Source organism: Amblyraja radiata, chromosome 7 (assembly GCF_010909765.2).
Source record: "Amblyraja radiata isolate CabotCenter1 chromosome 7, sAmbRad1.1.pri, whole genome shotgun sequence".
In the NCBI taxonomy this organism is placed as follows: Eukaryota; Metazoa; Chordata; class Chondrichthyes; order Rajiformes; family Rajidae; genus Amblyraja; species Amblyraja radiata.
Window position 1 is genome coordinate 80,966,091 of NC_045962.1, and position 21,851 is coordinate 80,987,941.

At 45.7% G+C, this 21,851-nt stretch overlaps 1 protein-coding gene across 1 annotated transcript in view; it reads right to left on the reverse strand.

The window, feature by feature from the left end:
• LOC116975564 (contactin-associated protein-like 5) overlaps nucleotides 1-21,851 on the reverse strand; it is a 480,271-nt gene that overhangs the window by 379,303 nt on the left and 79,117 nt on the right. The window lies entirely within an intron of this gene.

Sequence of the window (21,851 nt, forward strand, 5' to 3'; positions counted from 1 at the left end):
GATTATGAAAGAAAACTGGCAGGGAACATAAAAACTGACTGCAAAAGTTTTTATAGATATGTGAAAAGAAAGAGATTAGTTAAAACAAATGTAGGTCCCTTGCAGTCAGAAACAGGTGAGTTGATCATGGGGAACAAGGATATGGCGGACCAATTGAATAACTACTTTGGCTCCGTCTTCACTAAGGAAGACATAAATAATCTGCCGGAAATAGCAGGGGACCGCGGGTCAAAGGAGTTGGAGGAAGAGTGAAATCTAGGTTAGCCGGGAAGTGGTGTTGGGTAAATTAAATGGATTAAAGGCCGATAAATCCCCAGGGCCAGATAGGCTGCATCCCAGAGTACTTAAGGAAGTAGCTCCAGAAATAGTGGATGCATTAGTAATAATCTTTCAAAACTCTTTAGATTCTGGAGTAGTTCCTGAGGCTTGGCGGGTAGCAAACGTAACCCCACTTTTTAAGAAGGGAGGGAGAGAAAAAACTGGGAATTACAGATCAGTTAGTCTAACATCGGTAGTGGGGAAACTACTAGAGTCAGTTATTAAAGATGGGATAGCAGCACATTTGGAAAGTGGTGAAATCATTGGACAAAGTCAGCATGGATTTACAAAAGGTAAATCATGTCTGACGAATCTTATAGAATTTTTCGAGGATGTAACTAGTAGCGTGGATAGGGGAGAACCAGTGGATGTGGTGTATCTGGACTTCCAGAAGGCTTTCGACAAGGTCCCACATAAGAGATTAGTTTACAAACTTAAAGCACACGGCATTGGGGGTTCAGTATTGATGTGGATAGAGAACTGGCTGGCAAACAGGAAGCAAAGAGTAGGAGTAAACGGGTCCTTTTCACAATGGCAGGCAGTGACTAGTGGGGTACCGCAAGGCTCAGTGCTGGGACCCCAGCTATTTACAATATATATTAATGATCTGGATGAGGGAATTGAAGGCAATATCTCCAAGTTTGCAGGATGACACTAAGCTGGGGGGCAGTGTTAGCTGTGAGGAGGATGCTAGGAGACTGCAAGGTGACTTGGATAGGCTGGGTGAGTGGGCAAATGTTTGGCAGATGCAGTATAATGTGGATAAATGTGAGGTTATCCATTTTGGTGGCAAAAACAGGAAAGCAGACTATTATCTAAATGGTGGCCGACTAGGAAAAGGGGAGATGCAGCGAGACCTGGGTGTCATGGTACACCAGTCATTGAAAGTGGGCATGCAGGTGCAGCAGGCAGTGAAGAAAGCGAATGGTATGTTAGCTTTCATAGCAAAAGGATTTGAGTACAGGAGCAGGGAGGTTCTACTGCAGTTGTACAGGGTCTTGGTGAGACCACACCTGGAGTATTGCGTACAGTTTTGGTCTCCAAATCTGAGGAAGGACATTATTGCCATAGAGGGAGTGCAGAGAAGGTTCACCAGACTGATTCCTGGGATGTCAGGACTGTCTTATGAAGAAAGACTGGATAGACTTGGTTTATACTCTCTAGAATTTAGGAGATTGAGAGGGGATCTTATAGAAACTTACAAAATTCTTAAGGGGTTGGACAGGCTAGATGCAGGAAGATTGCTCCCGATGTTGGGGAAGTCCAGGACAAGGGGTCACAGCTTAAGGATAAGGGGGAAATCCTTTAAAACCGAGATGAGAAGAACCTTTTTCACACAGAGAGTGGTGAATCTCTGGAACTCCCTGCCACAGAGGGTAGTCGAGGCCAGTTCATTGGCTATATTTAAGAGGGAGTTAGATGTGGCCCTTGTGGCTAAGGGGATCAGAGGGTATGGAGAGAAGGCAGGTACGGGATACTGAGTTGGATGATCAGCCATGATCATATTGAATGGCGGTGCAGGCTCGAAGGGCCGAATGGCCTACTCCTGCACCTAATTTCTATGTTTCTATGTTTCAGAAGATGGCCAGGATACTGCAATACTACGAGAAAAAGGGAGCAAGAGTATCAACAAGGCCAGTGAGCAGCAAGGAAGTAGCATGAGAACTCATAAGGGTCAGCGAGTGCACACAGAATGCTGACGGGTTTTCACTCGTCCACAGATGATTGCAAAGGAACAGGAAAAAGTTACCGACGAAGATCGGCCCTCACCATGTGTCCTTCGGTCAGGAATTCCAACATTCCGTTTCCACAGGCACTGCTTATTTTGTGGTGAGCCAGCAACTTACAATGAGAAAAAGCGTGATGGCATGGATGTCTATCCAGTAGGAACCAGTAGGTCTATCCAGTAGGCTTGTACTCGCTAGAATTTAGAAGTTTGAGGGGAGATCTTATAGAAACTTACAACATTCTTAAGAGGTTGGACAGGCTAGATGCAGGAAGATTATTCCCGATGTTGGGGAAGTCCAGAACAAGGGGTCACAGTTTAAGGATAAGGGGGAAATCTTTTCGGACATAGATGAGAAAATCATTTAGCTTGTCCAGTCCTTTTATAATTTTATATGTTTCTATAAGTATCCACTCATCCTTCTAAACTCCAGTGAATACAAGCCTAGTCTTTTCAACCTTTCCTCATATGAAAGTCCCGCCATCCCAGGGATCAAATTCAATATGATCACAGCTGATCATCCAAAGTCAGTACCCTGTTCCTGCTTTCTCCCCATATCCCTTGATTCCATTAGCACTAAGAGCTAATTCTAACTCTCTCTTGAAAATGTCCAGTGAATTTGCCTCCACTACCTTCTGTGGCAGAGAATTCCACAGATTCACAACTCTCTGGGTGAAAACGTTTTTCCTCGTCTCAGTCCTAAATGGCCTACCCTTTATTCTTAAACTGTGACCTAAATTCTTAGGTCTTAAGGGCCTGTCTCTCTTGGGGGTCATTTGCGCGTCACGCAGATGGCGTGCAAATATTTTGTACATGTCAAAATCCTGGGGCGCCGCGCGCAACCGCGCATCACTGCCTACGTCACCAGGCACCATGCGCGTGACGAGTAAATGATGTAGAGTAAATTACGCGCAAATGACGCCCAAGTGGGACAAGCCCTTTAGATTCTTAGTTCTGGACTCCCCCAACATGGGAACATTTTTCCTACATCTTGCCTGTCCAATCCCTTAAGAATTTTATATGTTTCTATAAGATCCCCTCTCATCCTTCTAAATTCCAGTGAATACAAGCCCAGTTGACCCATTCTTGCATCATATGTCGGTCCCGCCATCCCAGGAATTAACCCGGTGAATCTGCACTGCACTCCCTCAATAGCAATAATGTCCTTCCTCAAATTAGGAGATCAAAATTGCACACAATTCTCCAGGTGTGGTCTCAGCAGGGCCCTGCAGAACTGCAGTAGGACCTCCTTGTGCCTAAACTCAAATCCTGTTGCAATGAAGGCTAACATGCCATTAGCTTTCTTCACTGCCTGCTGCACCTGCATGCTTGGTCAGTTTGATAAACCAGTTTCCAAACACAAAAATGCCATTTATTATTTGGAGCTAGAGAAAATTAATAAATCAGAATCTCAAAAAATGACTGCATCTTTGAGTCATAAGGTCATGCTTTAAGTGATAGAAGCAGAATTAGGCCATTCGGCCCATCAAGTCTACTCTGCCATTCAATCGCGGCTGATCGATTTTCCAGCCTTCTCCCCATAACCCCTGACAATCAAAGTCATGGAGTCAAACAGCACGGAAAAAGGCCCAACTCGTCCATGCCAATCAAGAAAAGCTTGGATAGAGTGGATGTGGAGAGGATGTTTCCACTAGTGGGAGAGTCTTGGAGCCGAGGTCATAACCTCAGAATTAAAGGACGTTCCTTTAGAAAGATGAATAGGAATTTGTTAAGTCAGGCGTTGGTGACTCTGTGGAATTCTTTGCCACAGAAGGCTTTGGAGGTCGAGCCAATGAATATTTTAAGGCAGAGATAGAAAGATTCTTGATTAGTACGGATGTCAGGGGTTATGGGGAGAAGGCAGCAGAAGGTGGTTAGAAGGGAGAGATAGATCAGGCATGATTGAATGACGGAGTAGACTTGATGGGCTGGATGGCCTAATTCTGCTCCTATCACAAGGATTTATGAATTTATGATGTCTATCTAGACTAATCCCATGTCCGCGTTTGCCCATAATCCATTTGCCTGTTCAAATGTCATAGAAACATAGAAAATAGGTGCAGGAGGAGGCCATTCGGCCCTTCGAGCCAGCACCTCCATTCATTGTGATCATAGCTGATCGTCCCGTATCAATAACCCGTGCCTGCCTTCTCCCCATATCCCTTGACTCCACTAGCCCCTAGAGCTCTATCTAACTCTCTCTTAAATCCATCCAGTGATTTGGCCTCCACTGCCCTCTGTGCCAGGGAATTCCATAAATTCACAACTCTCTGGGTGAAAAAGTTGTTTTCTCACCTCGGTCTTAAATGACCTCCCCTTTATTCTAAGACTGTGGCCCCTGGTTCTGGACTCGCCCAACATTGGGAACATTTTTCCTGCATCTAGCTTGTCCAGTCCTTTTATAACTTTATATGTTTCTATAAGATCTCCCCTCATCCTTCTAAACTCCAGTGAATACAAGCCTGTCCTTTCAATGATTTCATAGTAGCTGCCTCAACCACTTCCTCTGGCGAAAATGATTGTTTGAAAGCAAAGAGAAATATTCCTTTATTTTTGTCTGATCGCATCATTTCTGCTATCATCTACCCAAGCACAGAGAAGAAAAGAATTTCCTTTCATCCCTGCCTCTTTCAAACTTCTGCCAAAAGTGATTTTGAAAATTACTGTGCTAGACTGCTTTTGAAAAGCTGATGTTTGACCAATCAATCTCAAGCTGTGGACTGGACAGCTCCTCAATGCTGCTGAGATCATAATGAAACAAACAGAATCAAAATAATGATAACTACTGCTGAATTAAACCAGACACCATGGTGACGGGAATAATTGGGTACTCCATGGAAGTATTTGTCACCATCTGTAACAAAAAAGTATCTTGTACCTAGCATAGACAAAACAAATATTGGAGTAACTCAGCGGGACAGGCAGCATCTCTGGAGAGGAGGAATGGGTGACGTTTCAGGTTGAGACCCTTCTTTAGACTGAGAGTCAGGGGAGAGGGAAATGAGAGGTATGGAAGGCCTTTATCCGTATCTCTATCTTCCATAGGTAGACAAAAAATGCTGGAGAAACTCAGCGGGTGCGGCAGCATCCATGGAGGGAAGGAAGAGGCGACGTTTTGGGTCGAGACCCTTCTTCAGACTGATGGCGGGGGGTGGAGGGGGGGGGGGGGAAGAAAGGAAAAGGTTTTGAGAGTAAGCTTTGTGGGAGGAGGGGAAGGTGGTAGAGAGCAAGGGCTATCTAAATTTAGAGAAGTCAATGTTCATAACGATATCCTCCATATCTCAGTTTAGTTTGGTCTATTGTCACGTGTACCGAGGTACAGTGAAAACCCTCCGTTGCATGCTAACCAGCCAGCGCAAAGACAATACATGATTACAATCCACCCATTTACACTGTATGGGATACATGTTATGGGAATAACGTTTAGTGCAAGGTAAAGCCAGCAAAGTCTGATCCAGGATAGTCCGAGGGTCACCAAAGAGGTAGATAGTAGTTCAGCACTGTTCTCTGGTTGTGGTAGGATGATTCAGTTGCCTAATTACAGCCTGTACCTGCCTGTATCTGTACCTGCTTCTGCACTGTATTGCTCAATTGCTCTGTGTAGTCAGAGAGCGGATATGCTGTGGTGAGTAAACCATCTCCTGATTCTCTAAACCCCTTCTACAAGGGCTCTCCATGTGCTCCAATGCCCAAGAAATTTGATGCCATCCAGGATAAAGAACTTTGCAAAGTTCTGCAAAGGCTCTATCGCCTTCTCCCAATTCCTATGCTTACGCTGCACCTGTGCCCAAGACAAGGTGTTCCATACCAGGACATTCGAGATGCACTCATTCTTTAGGGGATGGGGGCTCCCCTCTTCCATCATAGACAAGGTTCTCACACTTGTCTCCTCTGTAGGGGAATCGAGGACCAGAGGACATGGGTTCAAGGTGAAGGAGAAAAGATTTAATAGGGATCCGAGGGGTAACCCTTTCACACAGAGTGTGGTGGGTGTATTGAACAAGCTGCCTGAGGAGGTAGGTAAGGCTGGGACAATCCCACTGTTAAAGAAGGCGTTGGATAGGTATACAGATAGGACAGATTTGGAGGGTTATGGACCAAGACCAAGTGGGACTAAGGTAGCTGGGACATTGTTGGCCAGTGTGGGCGAGTTGGGCCGAAGGGCCTGTTTCCCACACTGTACCACTCTATGACTCTGCCCTGCAACTCTGCTCTTGCCCCCCCCCCCCCCCCCCCCCGTGGCAACAGGGACAGAGTCTCCCTGGTCCTCATCTTTCACCCCATCAGACTTCTCCTCCCCAACAGAACTTTGCTTCATTGGCATTTTGTCCACTACCACCCTTAGAAATTGTTCCCTTCTAATTATTGCTGCACTGAGGCTGCAGGGTGCTTGGGTTACCAAATACAATGCAGAATTTTACCAAGTCTTTGGTCATAAGGTCATACGTGATTGGAGCAGAATTAGGCCATTCGGCCCTTCAAGCCTACTCCGCCATTCAATCGTGGCTGATCTATCTCTCCCTCTTAACCCCATTCTCCTGCCTTCTTCCCATAACTCCTGGCACCCGTGCTAATCACTTTGTCTTCTTCAACAGCACTTCACATACCTGCAATCTCTACACCAAAGCGAAGAACAAAAACGTCATGCATCCGCAAACCCCTCTCCAGGTCAAACACCATCCTGGAATGTGTAACTGTCCCTTCATTGTCATCAGTTTCAAATTCATAAACCCAATCTAACTGCAGTGCGCAAACATTTTCGGTACCAGGGGTGCAGTAGTTCAAGACTTCTCATAAGCAGCACGGTGGTTTAGCGGTAAGAGCTACAGCGCCAGAGACCAGGGTTGGATCCTGACTATCGGTGCCTGTCGGTACGGAGTTTGTACCTTCACCCCGTGACCTTCGTGGGTTTTCTCCCAGATCTTGGCTGTTCATCCCCGATCAGTACCGCGTTCCTGCATGTGCCCTGACTCCGCTAACTTTAAGACCCCTATCTAGCTCTCTCTTGGATTTCCATTCTCGCCTCATCCACGGCCAACAATGGACTATTGTCTGTATTCTTTGCTCATCAGTGCCGGCTCTGATCGGTTCTGTGCCTTTTCATACATTTGGTTTTTCTCTCGCCTGACTCTCATAAGGAATAGTAGTAGAATTAGACCATTCGGCCCATCATGTCTACTCCGCCATTCAATCATGGCTGATCTATCTCTCCCTCCCAATCTCATTCTCCTGCCTTCTCCCCATAACCTCTAACATCTGTACTAATCAAGAATTATTGACTAGGCACAGTGAGATTCTTTGCCTGCAAACACAATGTATACAAATAGCGGCCACTTACTGGACTGACGATTAGTGAGGGCATCAAAAGTTACTGGGAGTAGGCAGGAGAATTGGGATGAGAGGGAAAATTAGATTGAGTGGCAGAGTAAACTTGATGGGCCGAATGGTCTAATTCTGCTCCTGTGTCTTATGATTCTTTTATTGACATCAAATCTGCAAATTCTTCTCTTGAGCTAAGTTAGATATATGTGGTGACAGCAGCTTCCCAAGACGTGCGTGATTTTCCCAGCAGTCGGTTCTCTTTACAGTTCAGTAGTGTGTTAAAGCTAATATGCCACATGCTCAGCGTTGCATAGATGAATAGAGCATTTCGGTCCGTTCCTCCTGAGCACCAGATTCACGGCGTAAAGACATAGATAGATATCAAGGGAGACCCAGGTGTTTCCTGCATCAACGATGGGCTCAGAGAAGTGTGTAAGAAGGAACTGCAGATGCTGGTTTAAACCGAAGATAGACACACGAAGCTGGAGTAATTCAGCGGGACAGGCAGCATCTCTGGCGAGAAGTAATAGGTGACGTTTCGGGTCGAGACCCTTCTGCAGACTGATGTCAGGGGAGTGGGCGGTACAGAGATAAAATGTAGTCGGAGACAGTAAGACTGGTGGGAGAACTGGGAAGGGGAAGGGGATTGAGAGAGATGGAGAGCAAGGCCATTTGAAGTTTGAGAAGTCAACGTGCATATCGCTGGGGTGCAAGCTGCCCAAGGAAAGTATGAGGTGCTCTTCCTCCAATTTGCGCTTGGCCTAGGGTTACCAACTGTCCCGTATCAGCCTGGACATCCCGTATTTTGGGCTAAATTGGTTAGTCCCATACGGAACCGCCCTTGTCCCGTATTTGACTGCTTTTACTCAGGTCGAGGGGACTGTCGGGTCGGAGCTCCGTGTCCGCCTCTGCCTCACCAGTCCTGACGTAGTGCAGCCCATGGAGTGCAGCAGCAGCACCTCTCCCTTGGCCCGGGCAATGCTTTGTCTTTGCATACCACTTAGGAACTTCGGACCTTCGCTTACCGCCGACACCACCACCCCTCCTCCTTCTCATGGCCGATCATCACGCGGCCCAGGCCAAAACTCCTCAGCTGGCCCGCCGGCTGGGCTTAGTGTGCAGTCCAGCACCCGGGCCAACTCATCATTCACCCAGCCACGGCCGAGTCGGTCTACGAATTGCCTTCGGGAATTTGTCCCGTATTTTGACCTTTTGCCCCTTATTTGGGAGTGAGAAAGTTGGCAACCCTAGCTGGGCCGCACTCTGTCAGTGGAGGAGGCTCAGGACGGAAAGGTCAGATTGGGAATGGGAGGGGGAGTCAAATTGGTGAGCAACCGGCGTTAGCTCAGAGAAGTATCAGGTTTGACAAAGTGGTGAGAGCCAAGGTGCAACAGATGACTAACCAGGCAGCGTACAGCCTGCCAAGGCAGTTGATATTATGGATGGCCAGAAGTCTCGTGGCATTGCAAGGCATCGAGAATAATCTTCCATCTGTCTGTCGACAAGGTTCATTTGTTTTAGCCTGGTGCATTCCATGAATATGCGTGATTTTGACAGGCATAGAATAAATCCCTTTCGCTCATTCAAAGGCTTTGCATCCGTGGTGACTTCTTCTTCTTCTTTCATGTGGCGTGCACAGCCTAAAGTTGTTGGACAACTTGTTCTATTTGATCTTCCGTTTGTGCACGTCGAGTTGATTGCATTAGTCGAAACAGGGTGGACCACATGAAGGTTGCAATCTTCCACCCCCCGTGGTGACTAAATAGGCCTCCCTATTTTCTGGTCTGAAGATTAACGTTTTTTCCTCATCAGTTGGTCGATTCTTTTGAAGGCAGCAGGGCAGCTTTTATTCCAGTGAAATAAAAGCTTACCTTGAAAAAAAAACTTGTAGAAATAAGTATTTGAGTAAGAATTGGTTCCTTTTCCTCCCTTTTCTGGTATGATGAAATCTCATTTCTGGTACAAGAGTCATTAAGTCATTCAGTGGAGAGAGGCATACAGAATCATACTGGGCAACATGCCCCATCTACACCAGTCCCACCTGCCATGCGTTTGGCCCATATCCCTCCAAACCTGTCCTATCTATGCACCTGTCTAAATGTTTCATGACCGTTGCAAGAGTGCCTGCCTCAACTACCTCCTCTGGCAGCTCGTTCCATACACCCACCACTCTTTGGATGCCGGTTCTCTAGATACTTTCAAGAGAGAGATAGATAGGGCTCTTAAAGATAGCGGAGTCAGGGGATATGGGGAGAAGGCAGGAACAGGGTACTGATTGGGGATGATCAGCCATGATCACATTGAATGGCCGTGCTGGCTCAAAGGGCCGAATGGCCTACTCCTGCACCTGTTGTCTATTGTCTGAAAAGGTTATCCCTCAGATTCCTATTAAATCTATCCCCCCTCACCTTAAACCTACCTCCTCTGGTCCTCGATGCCTCAACACTGGTCATCATGGGCTCAGTGGGCTGAAGGGCCTGTTTCTATGCTATATCTTTCAATCGATCATTCAAAAGTGGGCAGAGGGGTAGTAAAGAATGAGCAAGAATTAAAAAGCAGGAAAGTTTACATCAGTGGCTACACACAATGGTGATAAATTAAAGCAAACTGAAGATTCTGACAAAGGGCTATAAACGGGCATATGAATAGCAGGAACAAGCAAGCTTTTGGGTGGGATAAGGAACAACTGAATGAATGAATGAATGAATGAATGAATGAATGAATGAATGAATGAATGAATGAATGAATGAATGATACTTTATTTTCATGTGTACCTGGAGCACACTGGCCACTCCCTCTTCTCCCCTCTCCCATCGGGCAAAAGGCACAGAAGTGTGAAAACGCACACCTCCAGATTCAAGGGCAGTTTCTTCCCAGCCGTTACCAGACAACTGAATCATCCTACCACAACCAGAGAGCAGTGCTGAACCACTATCCACCTCATTGGTGACCCTCGGACAATCTTTGATCGGACTTTCCTGGCTTTACCTTGCACTAAACGTTATTCCCTTATCATGGGTCTTTCCATTGTGAATGGCTCATTTTGTTCTGTCTTTTCGCTGACTGGTTAGCACGCAACAAAAGCTTTTCACTGTACCTCAGTACACGTGACATTTAAACTAAACTAGGGTGCCGCCGGTAGGTACAGTGAAATGCTTTGTCTTTGCATATACGACTTAGGCATCGCACAAGTGTCGCCATGTGTCTGGCACCAACAACGTTACTAATACTGTCCATGGGCATCCTGTGGGAGTTCCGGGACCGCTGGGCTCCGCAGGGTGTTGAATGCTTCCTTGACAAGGAGTGTACAGTACAGTAGTTTATTTATCTATTTATTTATTTATTTATTTTAAATTTTATTAGAAGTACGGTAAATTACAATAACACACAACACATATATCTTAATACATTTTTTTGTACCGCTTCATTTTTTTTTTAAGCTTTAAGAAAAAGATAGAAGTAAGGAAAGTAAAGAAGGTGCGCAAGAGTCGTGAAGTGCAAGAGAGTGTTGGGAAAAGAAAGCCCCTTAGAAAAGAAGTTAGAGAAGGAAGTAAAGTAAGAAAGTAGACCCTAGAAAAGAAAGAAAAAGAAAGTAAGGACAATCGCTCTATTATAACATTAAACTCCGCAGAAAGACTACCAACCAAGTCTGTTTTTGTTGTTTTACCTCCCATTGCCAGGTCCTGATACCAATTTATTTATTTATTTTTAAAATTACTATTGCACCTCATGCTTGTAATAGGTCCATAAACGTAGACCACGTCTTTTGGAATTGGTTTGCTTTACCTGCTAAGAGGAATCTCATCTCTTCCAGATGTAATGTTTCAAACATATTTAATGTCCACATTTTTATTGTTGGTGTGGGCGCATTTTTCCAGAATTTAAGTATGAGCTTTTTTCCCATTATTAGCCCGTAATTGAGTAAATTCTTCTGATACACGTTTAATTCAGGGATACCTTCCGATATCCCAAAAATGATCCATTCTGGTTTTGGTACCAGTTTTATTTTAATTAATTTTGAAAAAATATCAAATATTCCATGCCAGAATTTTTGGATTTTTGTACAAAAAACAAAAGAATGCGCTATGGTAGCTTCTTGACACAGACATTTATCACAGATTGGTGAAACATTAGGAAAGATTTTATTTAATTTAGTTTTTGAATAATATAATCTATGTAATGTTTTGAATTGGATAAGCGTATGTCGTACATTGATCGAGCATTTATGCACCTGTAGTAAATGATTATCCCAGCTCTCTTTTGAAATTTTTATAGCTAATTCTTGTTCCCAGTCTCTTCTAATTCCATCTGTTGTGGGTATTTCTATGTTTAAAATGATATTATATAAGTACGATATTAAATTAGCTGATTCCGCCTTTGTCTTCATTGCTTCATCCAGTAAGTCGGAAGGCATATTATGATAGTCTTTTGTGTATTTTTTCAGATAATCACAAATTTGAAGATATTTAAAATATTGGTTATTTTTCAAATTATATTTCAGTTGTAGTTGTTGAAATGATAGTAATTTTCCCACTTCATACAGATCTTCGAGCGTTTTGATTCCCATTCTTTCCCAATGTATAAATGATTTGTCTATGATTGATGGTTTAAACGATGGGTTATTGATTATTGGTATTGAGAGAGATAGGTTTCTTAATTTTAGATTCTGTTTTATTTGTTTCCATGTTCTAATTGTGCTATGTATAATTGGGTTTTTATTATAATTTTTATTATACAGTAGTTTATTAAAGGTATTTGTTTGTATTGTATTATGGTGGGGGGATCTGGTTACTTTTATTGTAGTGTAACATTATATTTTAATTTAAAAAAAAGTTACAAATTCCGTACAGACCTACTGCCCACTGCTGCATGTGGCACCAGGCCTCCCCCCACTACAGCCCCTACCACCCACCCCCCACCCTCTCGGCACTCCCCCCCCCCCCCTCCCCCAGTTCTCCCCCTGCAGAAACATTTGAGGGTGAGGACAGACTTGCATTAGACCAAAAGAGTGTACTTCCATGAATTAGTTTGGGGCGGCAGGGTGGTGCAGCGGTAGAGTTGTTGCCTTACAGCGCTTACAATGCCAGAGACCCAGATTCGATCCTGACCATGCCTGTCTGTGCGGCGATTGTATGTTCTCCCGTGACCCGCGTGGGTTTTCTCCAGGACCTCAGGTTTCCTCCCACACTCCAAAGACGTACAGGTTTGTAGATCAATTGGCTTGGTATAACAGTTAAATTGTCCGTAGTGTGTATAGGATGGTATTAATATGCGGGGATGGCTGGCCGGCCCGGACTCGGTGAGCCAAAGGGCTTGTTTGCGCACTGTATCTCTAAACTAAACCAAACTCATTTAGTGTTGGATAGTTCCCTCGATCCGCTCAAAGCAGCCCACAGTTGAATAAAAATTCCAATCTAGAAACAGTCAATTAGCAGCAAAAATTAGCTGATGAGAGACCACTAAAAGAATACTGTGTTGTAATTATGAGATAATTATTTTCATGCTGCACACTCCAATTACAGATTCTACTTGATCAAAAGTCTGCCGTCTCATCAGGTTGCTAAACTGTAAAGTTATTTCAATTATAGGATTGCCGCCTTTACTCCTGGCTGGTTTCCTCAAGATTTATGAGCTCCTTTTACTTAAGGGACGTCGCGAGGTAGGTCATTACCGTGCATAGTTTCAGTTTAGTTTTTAGTTTACAGATACAGCGCGGCAACAGGCCCTTCGGCCCACCGGGTCCGTGCCGACCAGCGATCCCCGCACATTAACACTAACCTCCTGACACTAGGGACAATTTGACATTTATACCAAGCTAATTAACTTCCATACCTGTACGTCTTTGGAGTGTGCGAGGAAAACCGAAGATCTCGGAGAAAACCCACGCAGGTCACGGGAAGAACGTACAGACAAGCACCCGTTGTCGGGATCGGACCCGGGTCTCCGGCGCTGCAAGCGCTGTAAGGCAGCAACTCAATTCAATTCAATTCAATTCAACTTTAATGTCATTGCACAAATACTAAGTATGGGTACAACGAAATGCAGTTTTGCGTCAGTCCGTAGTAGTGCATATAGAAATTTAAAAAAAAGAAAATACAGAATAATCAAAAATACAGAATAATTAAACAATGGGGACGGAGGGACCGGAGAAATCTATCGGCGGGACTCCGAGTTCAGCAATGTGATGGTATAATTGTAGAAGCTGTTCCTCATCCTACTGGTACGAGACCTGAGGCTCCTGTACTGCCTCCCTGATGGGAGGAGGGCAAACAGTCCATGGTTGGGGTGCGAGGGGTCTTTAATGATCTTCCCAGCCCGTCTCAGACACCGTTTTCGGTGGAGGGCATCCATGGCAGGGAGCGGGGCACCGATGATGTGCTGCGCGGTTTTCACCACCCGTTGTAGTGCCTCTACCGTTGCGCCACCATGCCGCCCAATTTGTTAATTTCCCCAAGATCGCTGTAGCTCACTTATTTCAGTTAACCATGATATTTCAGAGGACGGTTAAGGGTTAACCACATTTGAGTCATATATAATCCAAATTGTGTAAGAATGGACAATTCTATGCTTGGGAATTGTATGCGGCACACCCCAGATGAAGTTTAGTTTAGTTTAGTTTAGAGATACAGAGCAGAAACAGGCCCTTCGGCCAATGGAGGCCGTGCCGCACAGCAATTCCCAAATGCCAACATCTGCAATTCCTTGTTTCTACACCATAGCAATTATTTCCCTGTAACCTACTCCCCCTCTCTGTACACTAACAAAACTCTTTTAGACTTTAAACTTTTGAGATACAGGCCTTTCAGTCCACGCCGACCAGCGATCACCCTGTACACTAGCACTATCCTACACACACGCACTAGGAATAATTTACAATTTTTACCGAAGCCAATTAACCTACCAGCCTGAACGTCTTTGGAGTGTGGGAGGAAACCGGAGCACCCGGGGAAAACCCACACAGGTCACGGGTATAACGTACAAACTCCATACAGACATCACCCATAGTCAGGAGCGAACCCGGGTCTCTGGCGCTGTGAGGCCGCAACTCAACCGCTGCGCCACCGTGCCACTCTAAATTACTAAGATGAAAGGATATTTAGATAGATACTAAAAGCAGGCAAGACATTGAAGCGTACGGTCCTAAGGCAGGCAAATGCATATTTGTGGCTATCTAAAAGCCTCTGAGACACCACTGTTGTATCTGCATCTACCATCACCCCAGGTAGCGCATTCCAGGCACCCACCACATCTTTATACTTCTGTTAAGTCTCCCCCCCCCCCTCCCAAACATCTTTGGGTTAGCAGATTGGGGAGATTTTTGCTTTAAGTTCCAAATTTGCGGATGACACGAAGCTGGGGGGCAGTGTTAGCTGTGTGGAGGATGCTAGGAGGCTGCAAGGTGACTTGGATAGGCTGGGTGAGTGAGCAAATGCATAACAGATGCCGTATAATGTGGATAAATGTGAGGTTATCCACTTTGGTGGCAAAACAGGAAAGTAGACTTTTATCTGAATGGTGGCCGATTAGGAAAGGGGGATGTCACACCAGTCATTAAAAGTAGGCATGCAGGTGCAGCAGGCAGTGAAGAAGGCGAATGGTATGTTAGCATTCATAGCAAAAGGATTCGAGTATAGGAGCAGGGAGGTTCTACTGCAGTTGTACAGGGTCTTGGTGAGACCACACCTGGAGTATTGCATACAGTTTTGGTCTCCTAATCTGAGGAAGGACATTCTTGCCATAGAGTACAGAGAAGGTTCACCAGACTGATTCCTGGGATGTCAGGACTTCCATATGAAGAAAGACTGGATAGACTCGGTTTGTACTCGCTAGAATTTAGAAGATTGAGGGGGGATCTTATAGAAACTTACAAAATTCTTCAGGGGTTGGACAGGCTAGATGCAGGAAGATTGTTCCCGATGTTGGGGAAGTCCAGAACAAGGGGTCACAGTTTAAGGATAAGGGGGAAATCTTTTAGGACCGAGATGAGGAAAACATTTTTCACACAGAGAGTGGTGAATCTCTGGAATTCTCTGCCATAGAAGGTAGTTGAGGCCAGTTCATTGGCTATATTTAAGAGGGAGTTAGTTAGATGTGGCCCTTGTGGCTAAAGGGATCAGGGGGTATGGAGAGAAGGCAGGTACAGGATACTGAGTTGGATGATCAGCCATGATCATATTGAATGGCGGTGCAGGCTCGAAGGGCCGAATGGCCTACTCCTGCACCTATTTTCCATGTTTAAGATTTTTTTTTGGTAGTATCGTGTTAAATACTGGAGGGTACAACTATAAGGTGAGAGGAGGAAAGTTTAAAGGAAACGTGTGAAGCAAGTGTTTGACATTTGTCCAAATGTCTTATGCAACTGGATTAGAGGGCATTAGTCATCAGGAGAGGTTGGATAAATGTTCTTTGCTTTCAACTGGAGCGTCAGAGGCTGAAGGGAGTCCCGATGGAAGTAGGCCAAATTATGACAGGTATAGATAGGGTAGACAGTCAGAACCTTTGCCCCGTGACGGAAATGTTGAAGATTATACGACATAGTTTCGAGAGGGGCAAAGTTTAATGTAGATATGCAGGGGCAATTTTCTGAGTGGTGGATGACTAGAATGCACGGCCTGGGGTGGTGGTAGAAGCAGATACCATAGGGTCGTAGAGTCATACAGCCATACAGTATGGAAACAGCCCCCACGGCCCGACTTGCCCACACCGGCCAACATGCCCCATCTACACTAGTCCCACCTGCCTGCGTTTGGCCTAGATCCCTCGAAAACCTATCCTATCTATCTATATGCCTGTCTGAAAGATTCTTAAACATTGAGGTCGCAATGTTTTTAGGATGGTCGCGGTGGCGCAGCGGTAGAGTTGCTGCCTTACAGCGAATGCTGCGCCAGAGACCCGGGTTTTCGGTCCTGACTATGGGTGTTGTCTGTATGGAGTTTGTATATTCTCCCCGTGACTTTTCTCCAAGATCTTCGGTTTTTGTAAATTGTAAATTTACAATTTTGTAAATTTTGTAAATTGAATTGTGTGTATGTCTGTAGGAAATTGTCTTTGCTTGTATGGCTGTGGAAACGGAGTTTCGTTTGAGCCTCATTGAGGTTCAAATGACATGTAATAAATATTGATTGATTGATTGATTTTCTCCCACTCTCCTAAGACGTACAGGTATGCAGGTTAATTGGCTTGGTAAATGTAAAAATTGTCCCTAATGGGTGTAGGATAGTGTTAATGTGCGGGGATCGCTGATCGGCCCGGACCCGGTGGGCCGAAGGGCCTGTTTCCGCGCTGTATCTCTAAACTAAACTAAAAAAAATTGCGATAGCCGCTGCCAGAACTACTCTAGCAGCTCGTTCCATACACCCACCACTCTTTGTGTGAATAAGTCACTCCTCAGGTTTTCTATTAAATCTTTCCCCTCTCACCTTAAACCCATGACCTCTGGTGCTCGATTCCCCTACTCTGGGCAAAAGATTGTGCATTTACTCGCTCTATTCCTCTCTTGGATTTGTACACCTCAATAAGATCATCCCTCATCCTCCTGGTACTCCAAGTAATAAGGTCCTAGCTTGCTCTAGCCCAGGCCCCAGTTCTGGCAACATCCTCGTAAATTAACATCATAACATCCTCTCTGCACCCTTCGCAGTTTGACGACATCTCTCCCATATCACAGTGACCAGAACTGAACACAACACACTAAATGTTGCCTCACCAACATCTTGGGCAACTGCAACATGACCTCTAGCGTTGCCAACTTCCTCACTCCCAAATAAGAGACAAAAGGTCAAGATACGGGACAAATTCCCGACGGCAATTCGTTGACCGACTCGGCCGTGGCTGGGTGAATGATGAGTTGGCCCGGGTGCTGGACTGCACGCAAAGCCCAGCCGGCGGGCCAGCTGAGGAGTTTTGGCCTTTGGGTGACGTTGCGCGCAAAGTCCGGCGCCCCGTCCAACTCATGAACCGATGATCGGCCATGAGATGGAGGGGTGGTGGTGGTGGTGGTGTCGGCGGTAAGCGAAGGTCCAAAGGTCGGACAGCTGGCCGGGCTGCCGACCGACGGGGCCCACGGGCGAGGCGCTGCTGCTGCTGCTGCTGCACTCCATGGGCTGCACTACGTCGGGACGGGTGAGGCGGGGCCGGACGCGGCGGTCTGACCCGACAGTCCCCTCGTCCCGAGTAGTAGCAGTCAAATACAGGGCAAGGGTGATCCCGTCTGGGACAAACCAACTGATAGCCCAATATACGGGATATCCTGGCAACCCTAATGACCTACCAACTTCTACACTCAATAGTTTGACTGATGAAGGCCAATGTGCCGAGAGAGTTTGTGAACTCCCCATCTACCTGTGACGCCACCTTCAGGGGAAAATGCTACTTTCCAGGAAAGTGGTGTTTACGAAGCTTTTAGATAGTCACCTGAATGTGCAGGGAATGGAGAGATATGGATCACGTGCTGGCAGATAGGATTAGTTTTAATTTGGCGTCATTTTCAGCATGGACAATGTGGGCCGAAGGGACTTTTCCTGTGCTGCATGATGCTATGCCTATGTTAAGGTAACCTCTCTGTAAATACATCTATCCATTTTCTGCCCAGTAGACACAAATTGAAAATGACTGCTATCCTCAGAACACTTTTACCTTGAGCTTTGGTGCCAAGTTATTGTACTGTAAATAACCCTGATTCCCATTCACGAGTGATTTAGTACGAACGAGATCTGCATCTCTTAAGAGAAACTGACACCAATCCCGATGAATAAGCAGAATTCTTGCAATGTCCCAGAAGGGGTCATGATGAAGCATTCTTTTAAATATCTTTGTGAATAGTAGGGTCTGGGAGGATTCGATGTGCAGGTAGGGAGGTCACAATGAGTAACTCAGCGGGACAGGCAGCATCTCTGGATAGAAAGGAACGGGTGACATTTCGGGGCGAGACCCTTCTTCGCACTGAGAGTCAGGGTAGAGGGAGACACGGAGATAGGGAAGGTTAAGGTGTGAAAACGAGACATCAAAGGGGACAAAGTTCAAGAAAAATGGAGAACAGATCATCGTTAGCCAGGGGAAGGTGACAACGAAGCAAACAAAGATACAATTTTGATCAGGAGGACTGTAGACTCAATCAAAGATCCTATAAGCGAGCAAGATGGTCCACTCGACGAATAAGACATAGTACGGTCATGGGCAGATTCATGGGTCATTTTCGGCCCCATTTCCGTAACCGGCTTCCGTCTCCCGACCAAAGATCCCATCGGATACTAGTGCGGAGACGGAAGCCGGTTATGGAAACATCCTCGTAAAAATAATTTGGGGAAAATCTTCTCCTCATTTTCAGAATTTTAATTTATTAACACAAACTGTTCCCCCGCAACGTTGATTACACTGCGAGTCGGGTCGGGTCGGGTTACGGAAATGGATGAAAAAAAGGCCCACATTCCGTTCCGTTGCGTACTACACGTCAGCCCATTGCATTTAGCAGGAGTGGACTATCTTGCTCCGCTATAGTATCTTTGGGCTCATTGGGCTGAAGGGCCAGACTGTAGATTCAATGGGCTGAAGGGCCAGTTTCCATTCTGTGCCACTCGCTGCCCCTATCTTCTCTTCTCAATGAGTCACTATCTATTTTGCTCGGGTAGTTTACAACCTAGCACTACGAACATTGAATTCTCTAATTTCAACTAACTTCATCTAATACTCCCCTCCCCCCTCGCCTTTCCCCACCCTCTCCCCTCCTAACCCCCCTTCCACCTCCCTGGTCATTTTACCCTTTTCCACAGTTCTCCACAGTGTTTCTCTTGAGATCACGCCTTCGCTGGCACGGCGGTAGATTTGCTTCCTCACAGCTCCAGAGACCCGGGTTCGTTTCCCACAGCGAGTCCTCTTTGTACAGAGTTTGTACGTTCTCCCCGTGACATGGGGATTTCTCCCCGGGAACTCCGGTTTCTTCCCGCACTCCAAAGAAGCACAGGTTTGCAGATAAATTGGCTTCGGTAAAATTGTAATATTGTCCCTTGTGTAGGGGATAGTGCGAGTGTACGGGGATCGCTGGTGGACCGAGGGGACATGTTTCCATGCTGTATCTCTAAACTAAACCTTCCCGAGCTAACAATAGACCTACCAGGCAATGCCCTGCCTGAGATCATTCGTGAATGGTCCTGATTGATCCTGGTCTTTCCTCATCTTCATCTATTCACCTCACCTCCCCCCACCCCCTACTTTCAGTTTGAAGAAGTCCGGACCCAAAATGCCACCCATCCCATTTCTCCTGAGATGCTGCCTGACTCGCTGAGTTTACTCCAGCACTTTGAGTCAGTCTTCTGTGCCATCATAGGCTGCCTTTTTCAAAGGTATCTTAAAACATCAGGGTTAATGGAAATATTGTAACACCTCATGGCTTAGTCATTCAAAGCAAGCCTAAATGCCAAAAAATGTTTGTCCTTGATAAAAAATGGTCTTTAGTTTGATATTTCCGTTTCAATAGCAAATCTAAACTTTTACCCATTCCATCCCAAAGTTCATACCTTTGCCATCTTAATTTGGTTTAGTCAAACATACAGCTTGTGCCCTCTGAGTCCAGACCATTCACGCTGCTTAAAGAGCCTTGGTAAGTGCTTAAAGAGCCTTGGTTAGAAAAGAATTTAACAAGAAGCTGAATGCCAATACAGAGGACATGAAAGAACGTTTTTTTTTACCGTTGGTATTTACAATTAGTTTAGTTTTTAATTTAGTTTAGAGGTACAGCTCGGAAACAGGCCCTTCAGCCGACTTAGTCTGCACCGACCCGCACGCCAACACTATCCTGCACACACTAGGGACAATTTACAAGCCTACAAGCCTATAGACAATAGAGAACCTGAACATCTTTGGAGTGTGTGGTTAAACCGGAGATGCTGGAGAAAACCCATGCAGGTCATGGGGAGAATGTAAAAAACTCCATACGGGCAGCACCCATGGTACATGGATCAGACAGGTTTTGAGGGATATGGGCCAAATGCGAACGGGTTGCACAGATGGCACAATGGGCTAAGTGTTCGGCTGGCAACCGGAAGGTAGCCGGTTCGAATCCCGCTTGGAGTGCATACTGTCATTGTGTCCTTGGGCAAGACACTTCACCCACCTTTGCCTGTGTGTGAATGTGTGTGAATGTGTGTGAGTGATTGGTGGTGGTCGGAGGGGCCGTAGGCGCAGATTGGCAGCCACGCTTCCGTCAGTCTGCCCCAGGGCAGCTGTGGCTACAGAAGTAGCTTACCACCACCGAGTGTGACTGAGGAGTGAATGAATAATGCGATGTAAAGCGCCTTGAGTATTAGAAAGGCGCTATATAAATCCCATCCATTATTATTATTATTATTACTAGTGTAGGTGGGACACGTTGGCCAGTGTGGGTAACTTGGGCTGAAGGGCCTATTTCCACACTGTATGACTCTAAGCATCCATAGTCACATATAGCCCATGAAGGTCTTTCCACACACCACCAACATGTACCATGGTCTGACCAACATTTATCCATGACACGAGCTTAGACAATTTTTGTGTCCTGACGTATCTCAAGTTTCACATATAAGATTATTAAGGGTTTGGACAAGCTAGAGGCAGGAAACATGTTCCCGATGTTGAGGGAGTCCAGAACCAGGGGCCACAGTTTAAGAATAAGGGGTAAGCCATTTAGAACGGAGACGAGTAAACACTTTTTCTGACAGAGAGTTGTGAGTCTGCGGAATTCTCTGCCTCAGAGGGCAGTGGAGGCCGGTTCTCTGGATACTTTCAAGAGAGAGCTAGATCGGGCTCTTAAAGATAGTGGAATCAGGGGATATGGGGAGAAGGCAGGAACGGGTTACTGATTGTGGATGATCAGCCATGATCACATTGAATGCTGGCTCGAAGGGCCGAATGGCCTACTCCTGCACCTATTGTCTATTGTCAAGTTCAAGTTCAAGTTCGAATGCCGATTATCACTGCAGAACCAAAAGGTTGTTTGTGCCACTGCACTCACCACTGTACGTCCGAGCATGAAAGATAACCTCTTCCTAACCTGAATCTGTACATTGCTGAATATGCGTACCAGCTGAAAACTTCCTTATTTGCTTGTCGAAGGTTTCCGAATTCACTTCAGCTACTTGAGCACAATAAATCGAGCTGCCAAATCTAGATTTATTGTGTTCCCATTTCTGAAGTGAAGCCAGAATCCTTACTCTTTAAGAAATCCCCTTGCTGAAATACTGAGGGCACATTGAGCTGTTGTTGAGGTGAGATGCATCTTCTGCTGTGGTCCTAGCTTGAGAAGCTGAGCAGTGGCCTTGTTCATCCTTAACCAACGCTCTCTAAAACTGATGATTCAGTTGTTGCTACACTGCTGTTTTTGCAAACTTGCTAAACATGAGCTGACGCCTGTTCAGTGCCCACATCAAGCGACGAGACATCTCGCCAGGAGATTAGTTTAGTTTATTTTACTTTAGTTTAGATATACAGCACGGAAACAGGCCCTTCGGCCCAC